The 15,509-nt window shown below is 51.4% G+C and overlaps 1 protein-coding gene across 4 annotated transcripts in view; it reads right to left on the reverse strand.

Moving 5' to 3' along the window:
• LOC147019423 (serine/threonine-protein phosphatase 2A 56 kDa regulatory subunit gamma isoform-like) overlaps positions 1-15,509 on the reverse strand; it is a 203,411-nt gene that overhangs the window by 172,877 nt on the left and 15,025 nt on the right. The gene's annotated exons all lie outside the window — the stretch shown is intronic.

Raw genomic sequence — 15,509 nt, forward strand, 5'->3', positions numbered from 1 at the left:
TCTACATAAAGTAAACTTGGAGAGTTATTCGTGCTATTAGGTGCTAGGTGAATATGCACGTCCAAATTTATGTAAAACGTAATCGACATTATTCCGCTGGACTTTAGGGTCCATTAGGATATATATAATCCTATTATATAGATATAAAATATATTAATGATGATTGTTATAATAAAGTGGGGAATTTATATCAATAACTGAATTGTTTTACACCAAAATAATCATGCATTCTGATAAATTAAAACTGTACATACCGGTATTGACCAAAATATCGTCAAAAATGAGTTATTATGGCAGCCATTTTAAAATTAAAGATGGCTGCCATGACAAAAAGTAAGTGAATGATATATATATAATATATACATAACTTTTATTTGATAATTTGCGATAAAATATGGGTTTATATAACAAAATGCAGGCCTTATATGTCTTAATAGTCAATATATCTGTAAAACGAATGGTGGACAATTATCTGAATGACGGCCATTTTGAAAATGTATAAATATATAAAATTGCCCAAGGGTGAGAACTTCACACCCACCTAAATATCATTACATAGGTTCTATACTATGATAATCAACAAAGAAAAAAAACTATATCCGGGAATTTTGGGTCAAGCTCCCTCCTGCCGGACTAGTGTGGCCTTAAATGGAATTCTTTCATCCCCTCTTCCTGTCCAGGCTAGAGTTCCTCAAGGTAGCGTTCCGGGCCCTGTTCTTTTTCTGGTTTTCATCAATGATCACTCCGACTCTCTGGAAAATCCTCTTTATCTCTTTGCTGATGACTCCACCCTCTGCCGTACCATCTGTCATCCCTCACACCGGCAAGCAGCAGCTTCTTCGCTCACTGCAGATCTTGATAAAATCACATACTGGTCCAACACGTGGAACATGTCTTTCAATCCGGACAAATCTCACACTCTCACTATGTCTCTTCGAAAGGACTGTTTGAACCCACCCACCCCCCCCATCCACTTTTTCAAAATCATCTTTAAGAAGTCCTTTCATTCAAGCTTCTGGGTCTCACTATCTGCCATGATCTTTCCTGACAAAGCCACACTTCCAAGCTGGCCTTCAAAGTCATTTGCAGACTGCATGACAGAGAATGCCTGAGAATGCCATGACAGAGAATGCCTGAGCTCCTGACGAGGAACAAAGCTTTCATCCGCAGCCTGATAGAGTACTGCTCTCTCCTGCCCCCCACCTTTCTCGGCTTCACGCTGTGGAAACCAAGGCATTTCGGATCATTGGCATCTCCCGCGATGAGGCTGAATCTTTGGGCCTCTCACTCTCCCACCGCAGGCAGGTCGGTGGTCTTTCTGTCTTCTACCGTCTCCTCTCCAGTCTCCCCCCTCCGCCCCACCCCTCCCTGCTGTGTCTGCGATTTGTTCTCACCATGTTTCCGCAGGGTGCTCAAGGTCTGCCAACAACCCCCTTCTGGTAAAAGTACCAAATTCACAAAATCACTGCTCACCTTCACTCTTTCATTCCTCTTTTTTTCCTGCCTTTGGAATAAACTCCTTCACTCTGTTCAATCCCATTCTTCCCTCCAGGTCTTCAAAACAGGTGTTCACCACCACCTATCGTCCCCCATCCAATTCCTCGATCTTTTCTACCCCCGTTAATCCACCCGAAACCCACCTCCTTCAAATTCCCTGCTTTCCTTCCTGAAAGTCCCTGTAATGTCCATCTTGTATACCCTGTGTTCCCCACCCCATCCCTCTCCCTTCCACAGATCTCCTAGTGTCTCTGTTCCCCACTGTTTTGTCCTTCCCACTCCCGCCCCTAGTCTCATACCCGCCTTGCTGTGCACTTGCTCTCACGCGAGCCTCAATAAGGTATACAAAAAAAGAAAAAACCAATGATGACCACATTCGTCATTTATACATCAAATACACCTCCTGACTGTAATGGTGAATAAATAAGCCCAAAATCCAGATCGGAGGTTCCGTTTGATGTTTAACAGATGATGACCATTTAATCTTTGTCTCTTTGACAGAGCCACTGGGCTGAAGTCTCTGTGCTGGAGGCGACGCTTTGGTGTGGACTGTTATCCAATGGGGATACATACATATATATACAGTGGAAAATCGATATAACGCGAAGCGTTATAGCGCTTGTCCTGATATAACGCTCATACACCTTGGACCCCAAAAAATACTACTATTTCATGTTTAAAGGCAAAAAAGTGAGAAAATAGAGACAAAGTTAGTCCAAAATAGCGCTAAGTGGCGAATTAAATTCAAGCTGTCATCGCCCTGCGTTGAGTTGACATGTGGTGTGAAAATACTCATGAGCTGTCATCTTCTCGCACCTTTCCCGTATAAATGGCGAAGCTGAGATGAACAAAATCAATTCAATTCAAACCATCATAGCATCCGTATCTCCTGTAACTCACTTGCCCGCTTCGTCATCAACCCCAACAATCCAAGATGGCCGACGTACATGTCCACGTGTTGTGGCTTTGGTTTGTATGTAATATAAAATATTTTTCACTGCATCAGTATAGCGCTGTATCATTTATAACGCCCTCGTCGCTTTGGACCCCACCGGTGAGCGTTATATCGATTTTCCAATGTATATGTATATATATATATATATATATATATATATATATATATATATATATATATATATACATATATATACATATATATATTGTTGTGGTTACCAAATTCGCAAACCACCATTCAGGTCCCTAAGGTGAGGTATCTCGGTAAGTACATGTGTAGTTAGGCCCAAACCCGTTGTCTAGTGGGAATACATGTCATTTATGCGAGCTGCGACTCTTCAGGATAGCCGTTTTTCTTTTGCTATCTTTATTTTGGACCAACCGCCATGATTACCACCACAACCACAACATCAACCACCAACCACAACGCCGCTTCACCACAACCGCCACGACCTTCCCGTCACACCTCGCAACCGTCGCATCGCCACCGTTCTTGCCCCGCTGTGGGTACCGGTGTTGGACTCGTGCAGGGCGCGCGCCGAACAGCGTGTACAAAATCACGGATTTTGTGCTTCAAAAACGGATCAAAAACGACACACGCCCACTTTTTGCCGTCCAATCGGTGAGCGAGGGGCGACTGGCCCCGCCCCAGGGCGATCGATATATGCAAATTTATGGATCAAAAAGCCTTCACGCCCACTTTTTCTCGGGCCAATGGGGAGCGAGGTGAAAGGTCGAAGGAAGGGGGTCAAAGATGAGAGGGCGAAGCTACGGGGCTGATAAAAGGACCGTGTTCGTCAGTCCAGTAGAGTCCAGAGGCGGAGAGTAGGAGAGTAGGAGAGTCGGAAACGGAGAGTCGGGACTTCGCGGGCGGTGGAGTTGGCAAGAAGGAGCTGGTCGTCGTGTGCGTTGGAGTCGGAACGGAGGGACGGAGCTGTGGAAAGGCAGCGACACCAGACGAGGGGGTGCTCGCGTCGGGAGCTGCACCCCAGGGAGGCCGACAGCGCGACCTGGCCGAGGTGGAGACGCTCGTCGCGGGATAATAAAAATCCTCTATACCCCGAGCATCAGCAACCCCCTCCTGTTTCCCCCCGCGCTGAGATAGTGCGACCAAGGGGGCCCCTTTCCCACCCCCTACCAGACACTGTCCGCGAGGCCCGCGGAGTTGAGGCGCCATCGCCGCTCCGCGTCTCATCACCAGACGGGTAGGCGCGACCCGGTCTCGGCCTCAGGCCCTCCTCATCCTTGAGGGTATTCTTTTCCTTGGTTTTGGGTATGTGTTGTCGGCGCCGTCTGTGAAGTAGAATTGTATAAGTGTTGCCGTGTGCTCGGTAGTCGGTATTAGCTCTGCATTGTGTCTTCGCTTTCACATTTGCTTTTTGTGTAAATTACATTGTGTCTTTTCTGTGTGCATTTGGTGGAATTGTATATGTGTGCTCCCGTGTGCCGCGAATAAATGTGCTTTGTGTTGAACTGTTTCCCGCTTCGCTTCGTCTTTTCCTCTCTTGAATCCCCATCTTGCTTCACGTAAAGGGTTGGTAGTGGGCTGAATACGCCCGATAATTAATCGAACCGTCGAGGTCGACGATAACACCGCTCGGTTATTCTGATAGTACGGAACGGGTCGCTTAAGTGGCCCGTGTCCGAAGTCGACCTGCGGCGAGGTGCGATCGCCCGGTCTACCCTCCGCGTGGGTACTTAGGTAGGTCGAATTTGGCGAGCAACCCTATCCCACGCGGGGGCTGATTGGCTCGATCGCGGTGAGACCGAAAGGTCCACCCGTGACTGGTTCCCGGCGTTAGTCCGAGAGGGTCACGACTGGATTGTCCGTCCGGTGGGCGACGTGCCGCGATTCGAGTTACGTGGCCGTCAGCACGCCGGCGGGCGCGAATACCGCAACACTGGTGTCAGGTCGTGCGATACAAATTCATCGCCCTCCTCGCGGCACTGGTATTGGAGAGCGGGACAACAGGCTCTCCTGTCTCCAGCTAAATTCACGGGAATCGGTCCAGGGGTGAGAGAAGCGACCCCCGATTCCCTCCAAATTACGAGCGAGCGAAATTAACCCTTTAAGAGAAGCAAGATGGCGTCTCAAGGCGAGCGGGAGCCGGGGGTATTAGAAATGGATGTAGAATGTGTAGAATCCATGGTCCAGGATGGAATCCCCGAGCAGGAAATGTTGATTGTGCAGGAACACGGACTCGCCCAACTGAACCCAGAGCCCGAAATAGGAGCGGCAGCGGCCGCGGTGTATGACACCTCCCCCCCCCTCCACCAAAACCCGCCGACCCTTGCCGAAACGGCTCACCCAAGCGCACCCGACATGGCCCAGCTATTCGCCATGCTGGCGGCAATGACAGCGAAAATGGATGCAAACGCAAATGAATTTATAAACGAAATGAAAAGCATGGGCAAGCAAATGAAAAAAGAAATGAAAGAACTACGGGGTGAGACGCAGAACATGGGCCGATGCCTGCAGGCGGGCATGAAGGCCGTGAGCAGGGAACTTAAAATGGCGACTCCACGTGTCGGAACAAACGAGCTGGAAGGGGGTGCAACGGCTGACAGGCCCGCGGTGGAGGCGGGTAAGGAAAAAGTAATTCGGGAGACAAGAGACGAGGTGAAAGTAATTGGGAGGGAGAGAAAAGAACAATTAATACGGAAAGCAAGGATGAGGTACGCGGAGATCGTGAAAGAGCAAGGAGTGAAAAACAGGGAAGGACGGGAGCGACTTAAAGAGAAAGCAAGGTTGACCTACATAAAGATAAGGGAAAGACGCCAGAAAGAAGCAGAGACCAATAAACACGATGAAGACGGGGTAAGTGACGCGCACACACACACGGAGGTAGTGGAGGACAATGGGGGTGAGCTCGCGGAGCGTGTGGGGACCCAGTGCGAGCACCTGGATGGCCTCCTCCAGGAACGAGGGGAGGGAGTATGCCCCCTTGAGGCGAGTCACGACCAGGTGAGTTCGGTCGTGCTTTGCGAGGTTGAGGGGACGGGTGCTGTGGACGGGTGCACGGAGAGCTTGGGGGGTATAGAGGCCCCGGAGACCCTTGTGGGGACACAAATCCCCAGTGTGGTTGTCCCTGTGTGTGTGGTGCAAGGCGTGAGTGCGTCCCCGTGTGTGGAAGCGACCCCGTGTGTGGAAGCGACCCCGTGTGTGAGTGGTGTGGTGGCGATGGTGCCGGAGTACGTGCTTCCCAGCACGCCGGGTGTGGATGAGGCACCGCGGGTGAGTTCCCCCGCGTGTGTGAGTGAGGCACGGAGTGTGGATGAGGCACCGCGGTTGAGTGCCCCCGCGTGTGTGGTTGAGGCACGGAGTGCGAGTGAGGCACCGCGGGTGAGTGAACGGCCGTGTGCAAGGTCGCTGTGTGCAAGGGAGACCGTGTGTGTGAGAGAGCGGTATGTGAGGGAGATGTCGGTTGGCATGCGGGAGCACGCAGCCGCGTCTCCCGGTGTGAGTTTAATGGTGTGGACTGTGTGCGTCGTAACACGCAGGTATGCGTGTGTGGAATGGAGACGGAGACGGCGACAGAGGAGAGAAAGCCGGGTAGCGGCTGTAGTTGTTTCGGGGACCGTGCCGGGTTCACCCAGCAGTGAGCACGAGGTTCGTGCTGTGCAACGCACGAGACCACCACGTGCTCGCTTGCGAGAGTGAAGTCCCGGTCCGGAAACGCCAGCGGTGGATTTGCCGATCCCGCGGACGGACAAAGTTTAGGCAGGATTATGGATTTGGACCGGACGGGTTCTCCACGCGATCGTGTGTGTTAAGCTCCAACGGGCAAAGCACATGTGTTCGCGTGGGGAACCCCTCGAGACGTGGGGCTTGTGTTTTTTTTTTATGCGCACGGTGACGCCATGGCTGCACGTGGGGTTGGAATCCGGCAGGAGGGATATCTCTGCCGGATGGTACCGTCCAAGGAGGGACGAGGAACACGTGCAGCTGCATGACGTCACAGGCAGGTGTAAAGTGCGCGAGTTGCCGCGCAGGTGCTGCGCATGGAAAAAAAAAACAAGCCTCACTTTCGGGTGCACAGGATTCCTGGGCAAGGGGTGGAAGACCCCCTTACCTGGGCACAGGATGGAAACTAGTTAGGGGGAAGGGTTAGCTTAGTTAGACCGACTTCATGGGGCAGGGGTAAGTCCTCATGGAGTCCGTGGAATGGATTAGGTCGAGGGATTTAGGTGAGCTTTAGGTTGGGAAATAAAATGGGACATTTTGAGTACAGTGACAGACTTGTGGATGTGTAGAGGGGACGTAGTTTAGCTACGTAGTGTTAAAAGGAACGTGCTACTAGTTTAAGGGATGACGTGGGAGCACGAGTTAGTTAGGGGATGTAGTTAGGAGGATGGCAGAGTTCAGTGGTGAGTGTGTTGAAGAGTTGTTGGTGGGTTGTGAGGTGAGTACGTGTACATGATGAGTGAGTGAGGCCAGCGGGTCTGTGTGTATGGAGCGAATGGGGAATGCATGGTGCGATGAGTGATTGGGGGGAGGAGTGACTCCCGCCCAAGGGACCCCGGGGTCAGTATAAAGTGAGTTAGGGGGTTAGTCAAATTGAAAAATGGAGGTCGTTTTGTTGTTGGTGGGAAAGTAGGCTCGAGACCCATTTGGAGGGGTGCAGGAGCCCTGTTGACGGGCTTGGGAGCGTGGCTGCGAAAGGTGAGTATCGCTGAGTGGGTACCCCGGGCACCAGGCTAGTCGGCCGCGGTAGGCCATGGGCCCATGGGGGGCCGGGATAGAGTAGTGGGCACGGGTGCGCCTGCTTGGTGCAGGGGCCCGGGGCGCCATTAGCCGCGTGGGCAGTGTTGTGGGCATGGGTGACCCTCGGAAAGGGGCCCGGGAAGCCAGCCTGCCACGTGTGCGTTTCAGGGGAGGTGCCATGGGGGGCACTCCCCGGTGTTAGGGAGCTGGTAGGCTCGGAGGCAGTGTAGTGCCCGGGGGTGCCATAGCGGGAGATTCAGCAGAGGGTCGTGCCTGCCAAAGGGAGCCACGTGTCCCAGCCATGAGACCGTGTGAGGGCACGGAGAGAAAATTGGGGGGCGAGGCCCGAAATTGTGAGGACACCAACACAGGCGACGGGAATCTGGGTTGTTAGAACCAATAGTTTAAGCGAGAAGCGCTTGTTGAAAGCCCCGGGGTAGTTTAACAGTTAAATGGTTAGGGTAGATTAGGAGATGTACCCCTCCGCACCATCCATCCCCTCGCTGTCGTTGTGGGCCGCTGGACCCACTTTGGTTATAGATCGCCGAACTCTGGAGAGGCCATTCTGAGGCTTCGTTGGGCCTCGACACAGGACGTTAGCTCTCCCTTGTTCCCCTCCGGGAAGGGAACGTAGGGGTTGGGAGTCGGCTAGGTGACAGGATAGGTTAGCCGAACAAGGACGATAAAGGGGGTTAGGGGACGATTTATAGTGGGGGAGTAAAAATAAAAACAACAAAAAAATAAGTTGGGGCTAAATTGGGGTTTGACAAATTAAGGGAGTGGGTATGTACAGTGACAGGCAAAGGCGATAGGTTGGGAGGGAGACAGGTAGGTAGGTCCGAGCCCGCCTTCCGAGTGGCCAGCACCACCGCACCCCCTCCACCAACCTCCACTGAACGGCAAAGGCTGGCCAGCTTCATCGGCTGGCTGTTTTTTCTTCAAGGCCTGTGCCGGCCAACTTCATCGGCAGCTGTTATTTTGCTGCAAGGTCTGTGCCGGCTGGATCGTCTGCAGCTGCTGTGCTGCAAGGCCTGTGCCGGCCCACTTCATCTGCCGGCTGGCTGTTTTTCTTCAAGGCCTGTGCCGGCCAGTTCATCTGCCGGCTGTGTTTGCCTGCAGCGGCCTTCTTCTGCGGGCTGTGTTTGCCTGCTGCCTTTGCCATGCCATGCCCACTGCCCCTGTTAACCAGCCCCGTTCAATTTTTGCTTTGCCCCCCCCCCCTGTTCATTTCCATGTGCGCCAGGATCAAGGCAACAGTTTGCAAGCTGCGAGAACTGCCCCGTTGGCAGCTACAACACGGGCCTGCAGTGGCGGCCCGTGCACCGTGTTTGTGTCCATGCATCCATTCGTTGTGCTCATTGCGTGTGCCACTTGAGCTGGCACGGAGACTGCGTTTGTGCAGCCCATGCACCGTTGTGGTTCACTGCATTCAGTTCAAACCGTTCATGCATCCATTCGTTGTGCTCATTGCGTGTGCCACTTGAGCTGGCACGGAGACTGCGTTTGTGCAGCCCATGCACCGTTGTGGTTCACTGCGTTCAGTTCAAAAAGGGAAGGCCTTGGACTGCGTGTGAGCAGCCAGCCACGTTCCCTGTCACCTGCATTGTTTTGAGCCAGAGACTGCATGCGAGCAGCCTGGCTCCCTGCTAACTGCTTTTCTTTTGCAGAGTTCAGTGATCCTGGGCCATGGTTTAGTGTAAAATTTGTAAGTTAAGGTTAAGATGTACTGTAAATATGAGTGCGCCCCCGGCATGTATGTCTTAGCGCCGGCAATTTTATTTAAGTCGTCCGTGTGAGTGAGTTTGTTTAGATAGTTACGCAGCCCTCAGGTTATTTATTTTGGGGACACGAATACCATGAATGTCGCACTCAGGGATCCGTAGGTAAAATGTACTAGGGGAAAACTACACATGATGGCACACGAAAATTTGACGACTCGGGACGAGTCTGTAAAAAGGGGAGGGGGTAGTGTTGTGGTTACCAAATTCGCAAACCACCATTCAGGTCCCTTAGGTGAGGTATCTCGGTAAGTACATGTGTAGTTAGGCCCAAACCCGTTGTCTAGTGGGAATACATGTCATTTATGCGTGCTGCGACTCTTCAGGATAGCCGTTTTCTTTTGCTATCTTTATTTTGGACCAACCGCCATGATTACCACCACAACCACAACATCAACCACCAACCACAACGCCGCTTCACCACAACCGCCACGACCTTCCCGTCACACCTCGCAACCGTCGCATCGCCACCGTTCTTGCCCCGCTGTGGGTACCGGTGTTGGACTCGTGCAGGGCGCGCGCCGAACAGCGTGTACAAAATCACGGATTTTGTGCTTCAAAAACGGATCAAAAACGACACACGCCCACTTTTTGCCGTCCAATCGGTGAGCGAGGGCCGAATTGGCCCCGCCCCCAGGGCGATCGATATATGCAAATTTATGGATCAAAAAGCCTTCACGCCCACTTTTTCTCGGGCCAATGGGGAGCGAGGTGAAAGGTCGAAGGGAGGGGGTCAAAGATGAGAGGGCGAAGCTACGGGGCTGATAAAAGGACCGTGTTCGTCAGTCCAGTAGAGTCCAGAGGCGGAGAGTAGGAGAGTAGGAGAGTCGGAAACGGAGAGTCGGGACTTCGCGGGCGGTGGAGTTGGCAAGAAGGAGCTGGTCGTCGTGTGCGTTGGAGTCGGAACGGAGGGGACGGAGCTGTGGAAAGGCAGCGACACCAGACGAGGGGGTGCTCGCGTCGGGAGCTGCACCCCAGGGAGGCCGACAGCGCGACCTGGCCGAGGTGGAGACGCTCGTCGCGGGATAATAAAAATCCTCTATACCCCGAGCATCAGCAACCCCCTCCTGTTTCCCCCCGCGCTGAGATAGTGCGACCAAGGGGGCCCCTTTCCCACCCCCTACCAGACACTGTCCGCGAGGCCCGCGGAGTTGAGGCGCCATCGCCGCTCCGCGTCTCATCACCAGACGGGTAGGCGCGACCCGGTCTCGGCCTCAGGCCCGCCTCATCCTTGAGGGTATTCTTTTCCTTGGTTTTGGGTATGTGTTGTCGGCGCCGTCTGTGAAGTAGAATTGTATAAGTGTTGCCGTGTGCTCGGTAGTCGGTATTAGCTCTGCATTGTGTCTTCGCTTTCACATTTGCTTTTTGTATAAATTACATTGTGTCTTTTCTGTGTGCATTTGGTGGAATTGTATATGTGTGCTCCCGTGTGCCGCGAATAAATGTGCTTTGTGTTGAACTGTTTCCCGCTTCGCTTCGTCTTTTCCTCTATTGAATCCCCATCTTGCTTCACGTAAAGGGTTGGTAGTGGGCTGAATACGCCCGATAATTAATCGAACCGTCGAGGTCGACGATAACACCGCTCGGTTATTCTGATAGTACGGAACGGGTCGCTTAAGTGGCCCGTGTCCGAAGTCGACCTGCGGCGAGGTGCGATCGCCCGGTCTACCCTCCGCGTGGGTACTTAGGTAGGTCGAATTTGGCGAGCAACCCTATCCCACGCGGGGGCTGATTGGCTCGATCGCGGTGAGACTGAAAGATCCACCCGTGACTGGTTCCCGCGTTAGTCCGAGAGGGTCACGACTGGATTGTCCGTCCGGTGGGCGACGTGCCGCGATTCGAGTTACGTGGCCGTCAGCACGCCGGCGGGCGCGAATACCGCAACAATATATATATATATATATATATATATATATATATATATATATATATATATATATATATATATATATATATATATATATATATATATATATGTCCTCACTTTTCGCAAGGGTTGCGTTCCTGGAAAACCTTATGATAAGCGAAACTGTGTGAAACAAAACATTTTCCCATAGAAACCAATGTGTTAAAGGGGGGATGCGTTTTTGGCTCGGAATTTTTTGGATATAAACACAAATAAACAAAACACTCCTCGAGTAGTGGCGACTTACCCCGAGGCTGGAGGAACGGAGTTGATTGTGGTGGACAAGTCACACTTGCGGAGTGGCAGAATCGTCCCCCTCTTCACTTGACACTGTGCTGTCACTTTCTTCACCAGCGGGAACGGTCTCTTGGCAGCTGGTTGAAGGAGCATCCTGGATGGTGGATTGAGTTGGTGCTGCATCTTTTGGCTTGAAAAATGCATGGAGAGTGGGCTGGACGGCTTTCTTTTTCTTTGCTGCATAAAGTTCCTTGTAGCAACAAAGGGCATCATAAACAACACAGCTAAAATCAGTGCTCCTTTCAAGATTTGGATCTTGCTCGATAACAAATTCTATGGCATTTTCAAACGAGCTGAGGATTTGGCTGAGGTTTTTCATGGTGAGATGCTTGGATGAAGGTGTCACAGCATCTTCTTCTTCTTCTTCCTCAAGAGCCCACTGCTGTTCCAACTCCATGAGATCTTCATTGCTTAAGGGTTCTGCATGAGACTCCAGTAAGTCATCCACGTCCTCTTCGTCAACCTCTTCAAAACCAGCCTCCTGCGCCAGGTCTACAATTTGACTTGTAATCAACGGAACATCAGCAAACCCCGTGAAATTGTGGACACACTCAGGCCATACTTTCTTCCACACAGCGTTCATTGTGGAGGCACTCACCTCCGCCCATGAATCCTTCATGTTTTCCAAAGCCATTTTTACGTTGTATGTTCGCCAAAACTCCTTGATTGATAGATTGTCCTTATCAGTTTTTTTGATAAGCTGCAGCATGGTATGCTTAACATAATAGGCTTTAAAAGCAGCAATAACTCCCTGATCCATAGGCTGTAAAAGTGATGTAGTATTTGGTGGTAAAAATACTACCTGCACGTTTTCACACCAGTCTTCCATATGCTGAGGATGGGCAGGAGCATTGTCTACAAGCAGCAAAGATTTGTTGTCAATGTTGTTCTCCTTGGAGTACTTCTCAACATGATTGGAGAAGTAATTGATCACGTAATCGTGGGTCAATGCCCCAGTCATCCAAGCCTTTGTATTTGACCGCCATATTACGGGAAGTTGTGGCTTGAGGCAACCCTTTAGCGCTCGTGGGTTTTCAGAAACGTAAACAAGAAGCGGCTTGAGTTTTGCATCCCCTTCTGCATTTCCACCGAGTAATAAGGTCAGCCTGTCCTTTGCTGCTTTAAACCCTGGAGCAGTCTTTTCTTCTCGTGCGATGTATGTACGGGAGGGCATTCTTTTCCAAAACAATCTGGTTTCGTCAATATTGTAGACTTGCTTCGGTGAGTAACCCCCCTCCTCAATCATCTTCTTCAACTTTGCTGGAAACTCTGATGCGGCAGCATGGTCCGCACTTGCTGCCTTACCGCTACACTTCAGGTTGTGGAGGTTGGCGTGATGACAAAACCTCATGAACCAGCCTCGGCAAGCTGTGAAGGTCTCTGCGCCTTCACCCTTTCCTTCAGCTTCTTGTTTCTTCTTTAAATCATTCCACAAATTACGCGCTTTTTCTTGTATCAAGGCATGCGACGTTTAGGCCTAAGTCACATTTGCCACGGCGGCCGTGGGGTCTCCAAAATCGACGTGCACTAGCAATTATACGGCGGCTGCAGTATTTCCACAGTCACACAATGTAGCAGTCACATATGTTTTTATTTTTCGGGGAGCCGCACGGCGTATTTAGAAATTGTGGAGACCGAAAACGTGGGGGTGCCGTACGGTCTTTGATTTGATGTCACACGGTGACCTTAGGGCGTCCCTGCGGTGGCCATAGAATTTTCAAGGCAGACGCAAGGTAGCCTCAAGGTGCCCGCAAGGCGACCGCAGGGGGGCCCCAAGGCGAACGTGCGGCCAGACTGACGGTAACGAGTGGGTATATATATATATATATATATATATATATATATATATATATATATATATATATATATATATATATTGTTGTGGTTGACGAAATTCGCAAACCACCATTCAGGTCCCTTAGGTGAGATATCTCTGTAAGTATATGTGTAGTTAGGCCCAAACCCGTTGTTTAGAGGGAATAAATGTCATTTATGCGTGCTGCGACCATTTTAGATAGCCGTTTTTCTTTTACTATCTTTATTTTGGACCAGCCGCCATTACTACCACCACCAACCACGTCTCAACAGCAATCACACAACAACCACCCAACCGCAACGCCGCTTCACAACAACAGCCACGACCTTTACCGTCACAACTCGCCCTCGCAACCATCGCATCACCGTCATTCCCACGCCGCTTGTGGGCACCGATACTGGACTCGTGCAGGGCGCGCACCGAGCAGGGGTGCAAAAGCGCCAGCCTTTCCGAAGAAAACGGATCAAAAACGACTCACGCCCACTTCTGTTCCATCCTATCGGCGAGCGTGGGGCGATTTGGCCCCGCCTCCAGGGGCGTTGGAGTGTGGTCGCTATATGCAAATTCATGGATCAAAAAGCATTCACGCCCACTTTTCCTCGGTCCAATGGGGAGCCAGTTAGAGGTGAAGGGTCGGAGGTAAAGGGTCGAAGGTGAAGGAGCGAGGCCACGGGGCATATAAGGGGCTGCGTTCGTCAGTCAAGGCAGTGAAGAGTACGGAGGGGAGTTGTCGGTGGAGCTGGGAAGAAGTGGTAGTAGTCAGAGTGAAGAGGACGGAGCTGTGGAGAGGTGGCGGCGGCGAAGGCGGTCGAGGGGGTGCTCGTGTCGGAGTCGGGGAGCTGCGGAGGGAGAGGCCGGCGGCGCGACTGAGGTCGTGGTGGAGACGCTCGTCGCGGGACCCGAGACAGGGAGATATCCTCCATCCCCCGAGCATCAACAACCCCCTCCTGTTTTCCCCCCCCCCCGCGCTGAGATAATGCGAGAAGGGGGCCCCGTCCCCACCCCATACCAGGCAGTCCCAGCGAGGCCCGCGGAGTCGGGGCGCCAGCGCCATTTCGCGGCTCATCACCAGACGGGTAGGCCCGACGCGGTCTCGGCCCCAGGCCCGCCTCATCCTTGAGGGTGGTCCTTTTCTTTTGCTTTGGGTATATGTGTTGTCGGCGCCGTCTGTGAAGTAAAACTGCATAAGTGTTGCCGTGTGCTCGCGTAGTCGGTTAGATCTGCATTGTTGCATTTGCTTTTTGTGCATTATTGTGTGTTTCTTCTTCTTCTTTTACATTTGCTTTTGGTGTAATTGTATATGTGTGCTTTCCGTTCATCGCGAAATAAATGTGCTTTATGTTGAACTGTTTTCCCGTTTCGCTTCGTCTTTTCCTTTATTGAATCTCCATCTTACTTCACGTAAAGGGTTGGTCATGGGCTAAAACGCCCGATAATTAATCGAACCGTCGAGGCCGACGATAACACCGCTCGGTTATCCCGATACTACGGAACGGGTCGCTTAAAGTGGCCCGTGTCCGAAGTCGACCTGCGGCGAGGTGCGATCGCCCGGTCTACCCTCCGTGTGGGTACTTAGGTAGGTCGAATTTGGCGAGCAACCCTATCCCACGCGGGGGCCGATTGGCACGATCGTGGTGAGGCCGAAAGGTCCACCCGTGACTAGTTCCCGGCGTTAGTCCGAGAGGGTCACGACGGGATTGTCCGTCCGGTGGGCGACGTGCCGCGATTCGAGTTACGTGGCCGTTCGCACGCCGGCGGGCGCGAATCCGCAACAATATATATACCAGTTCTTTTTTACTGAAATAAAAATATAACAGTTCGGAATATACCAGTACGTGGTGCCCCCAGAATCCGAACTGAATTCGTTCCAGGAGGCTGTTCGGATTGCAAAAAGTTTGATTCCCAAACTATTTTCCCAATAAGAAATAATGGAGTGAATTAATCTGTTCCTGGACCCCAAGAAAACCCACTTTTAACTGAAATTCGCCATGTTTAAGGTAAAATAAGATGAGTAAATGACCTTCGGTGGTGGTGTATTGTATGTAAACTGGTACAATCACCTCATCCAAAGGTTCACACAGGCTCGCGCTCCGGCTTGGGTTCCGATCGCTCGCGCACTCTGCGAGCGCTGCCCCCAGGGCAGCTCACCAAACATGATGCCCCCAGAACCACAATCACTTTCATCAAACGCATCAGGCTGTGGTAATCATGGATATTCCAAATTACAACCGGTTTTTCTGTGAAATTAAATCCTTGCCCGACAGTCCGTCACACCACGTGATCGAATTTGCTTTTTTGTTATTAATTAAAACACAAGATGAGTTAAAAAAAAACAAAAAAAAAAACAGCACAAATCAAGGTGAAAACACGAGGTAAAGTAGCGATCGACACACGAGAGATGCTTTCACGAGGACTTCCACCGACGAACTGAATGAACAAGGCGCGAAGATGCGCGTCGAACAGGTGGGGTCTAACAGTTGGGGGAGACACGTGAACAAACATGAACGCTTCGTTGTGTTCAGTTTTTTTTTAATGTATTCGGTTTTTAGGGCAAAA

This window comes from Eptatretus burgeri, chromosome 9 (assembly GCF_056783735.1).
Source record: "Eptatretus burgeri isolate ZD-2024b chromosome 9, Ebu_testis_v1, whole genome shotgun sequence".
Lineage (NCBI taxonomy): Eukaryota > Metazoa > Chordata > Myxini > Myxiniformes > Myxinidae > Eptatretus > Eptatretus burgeri.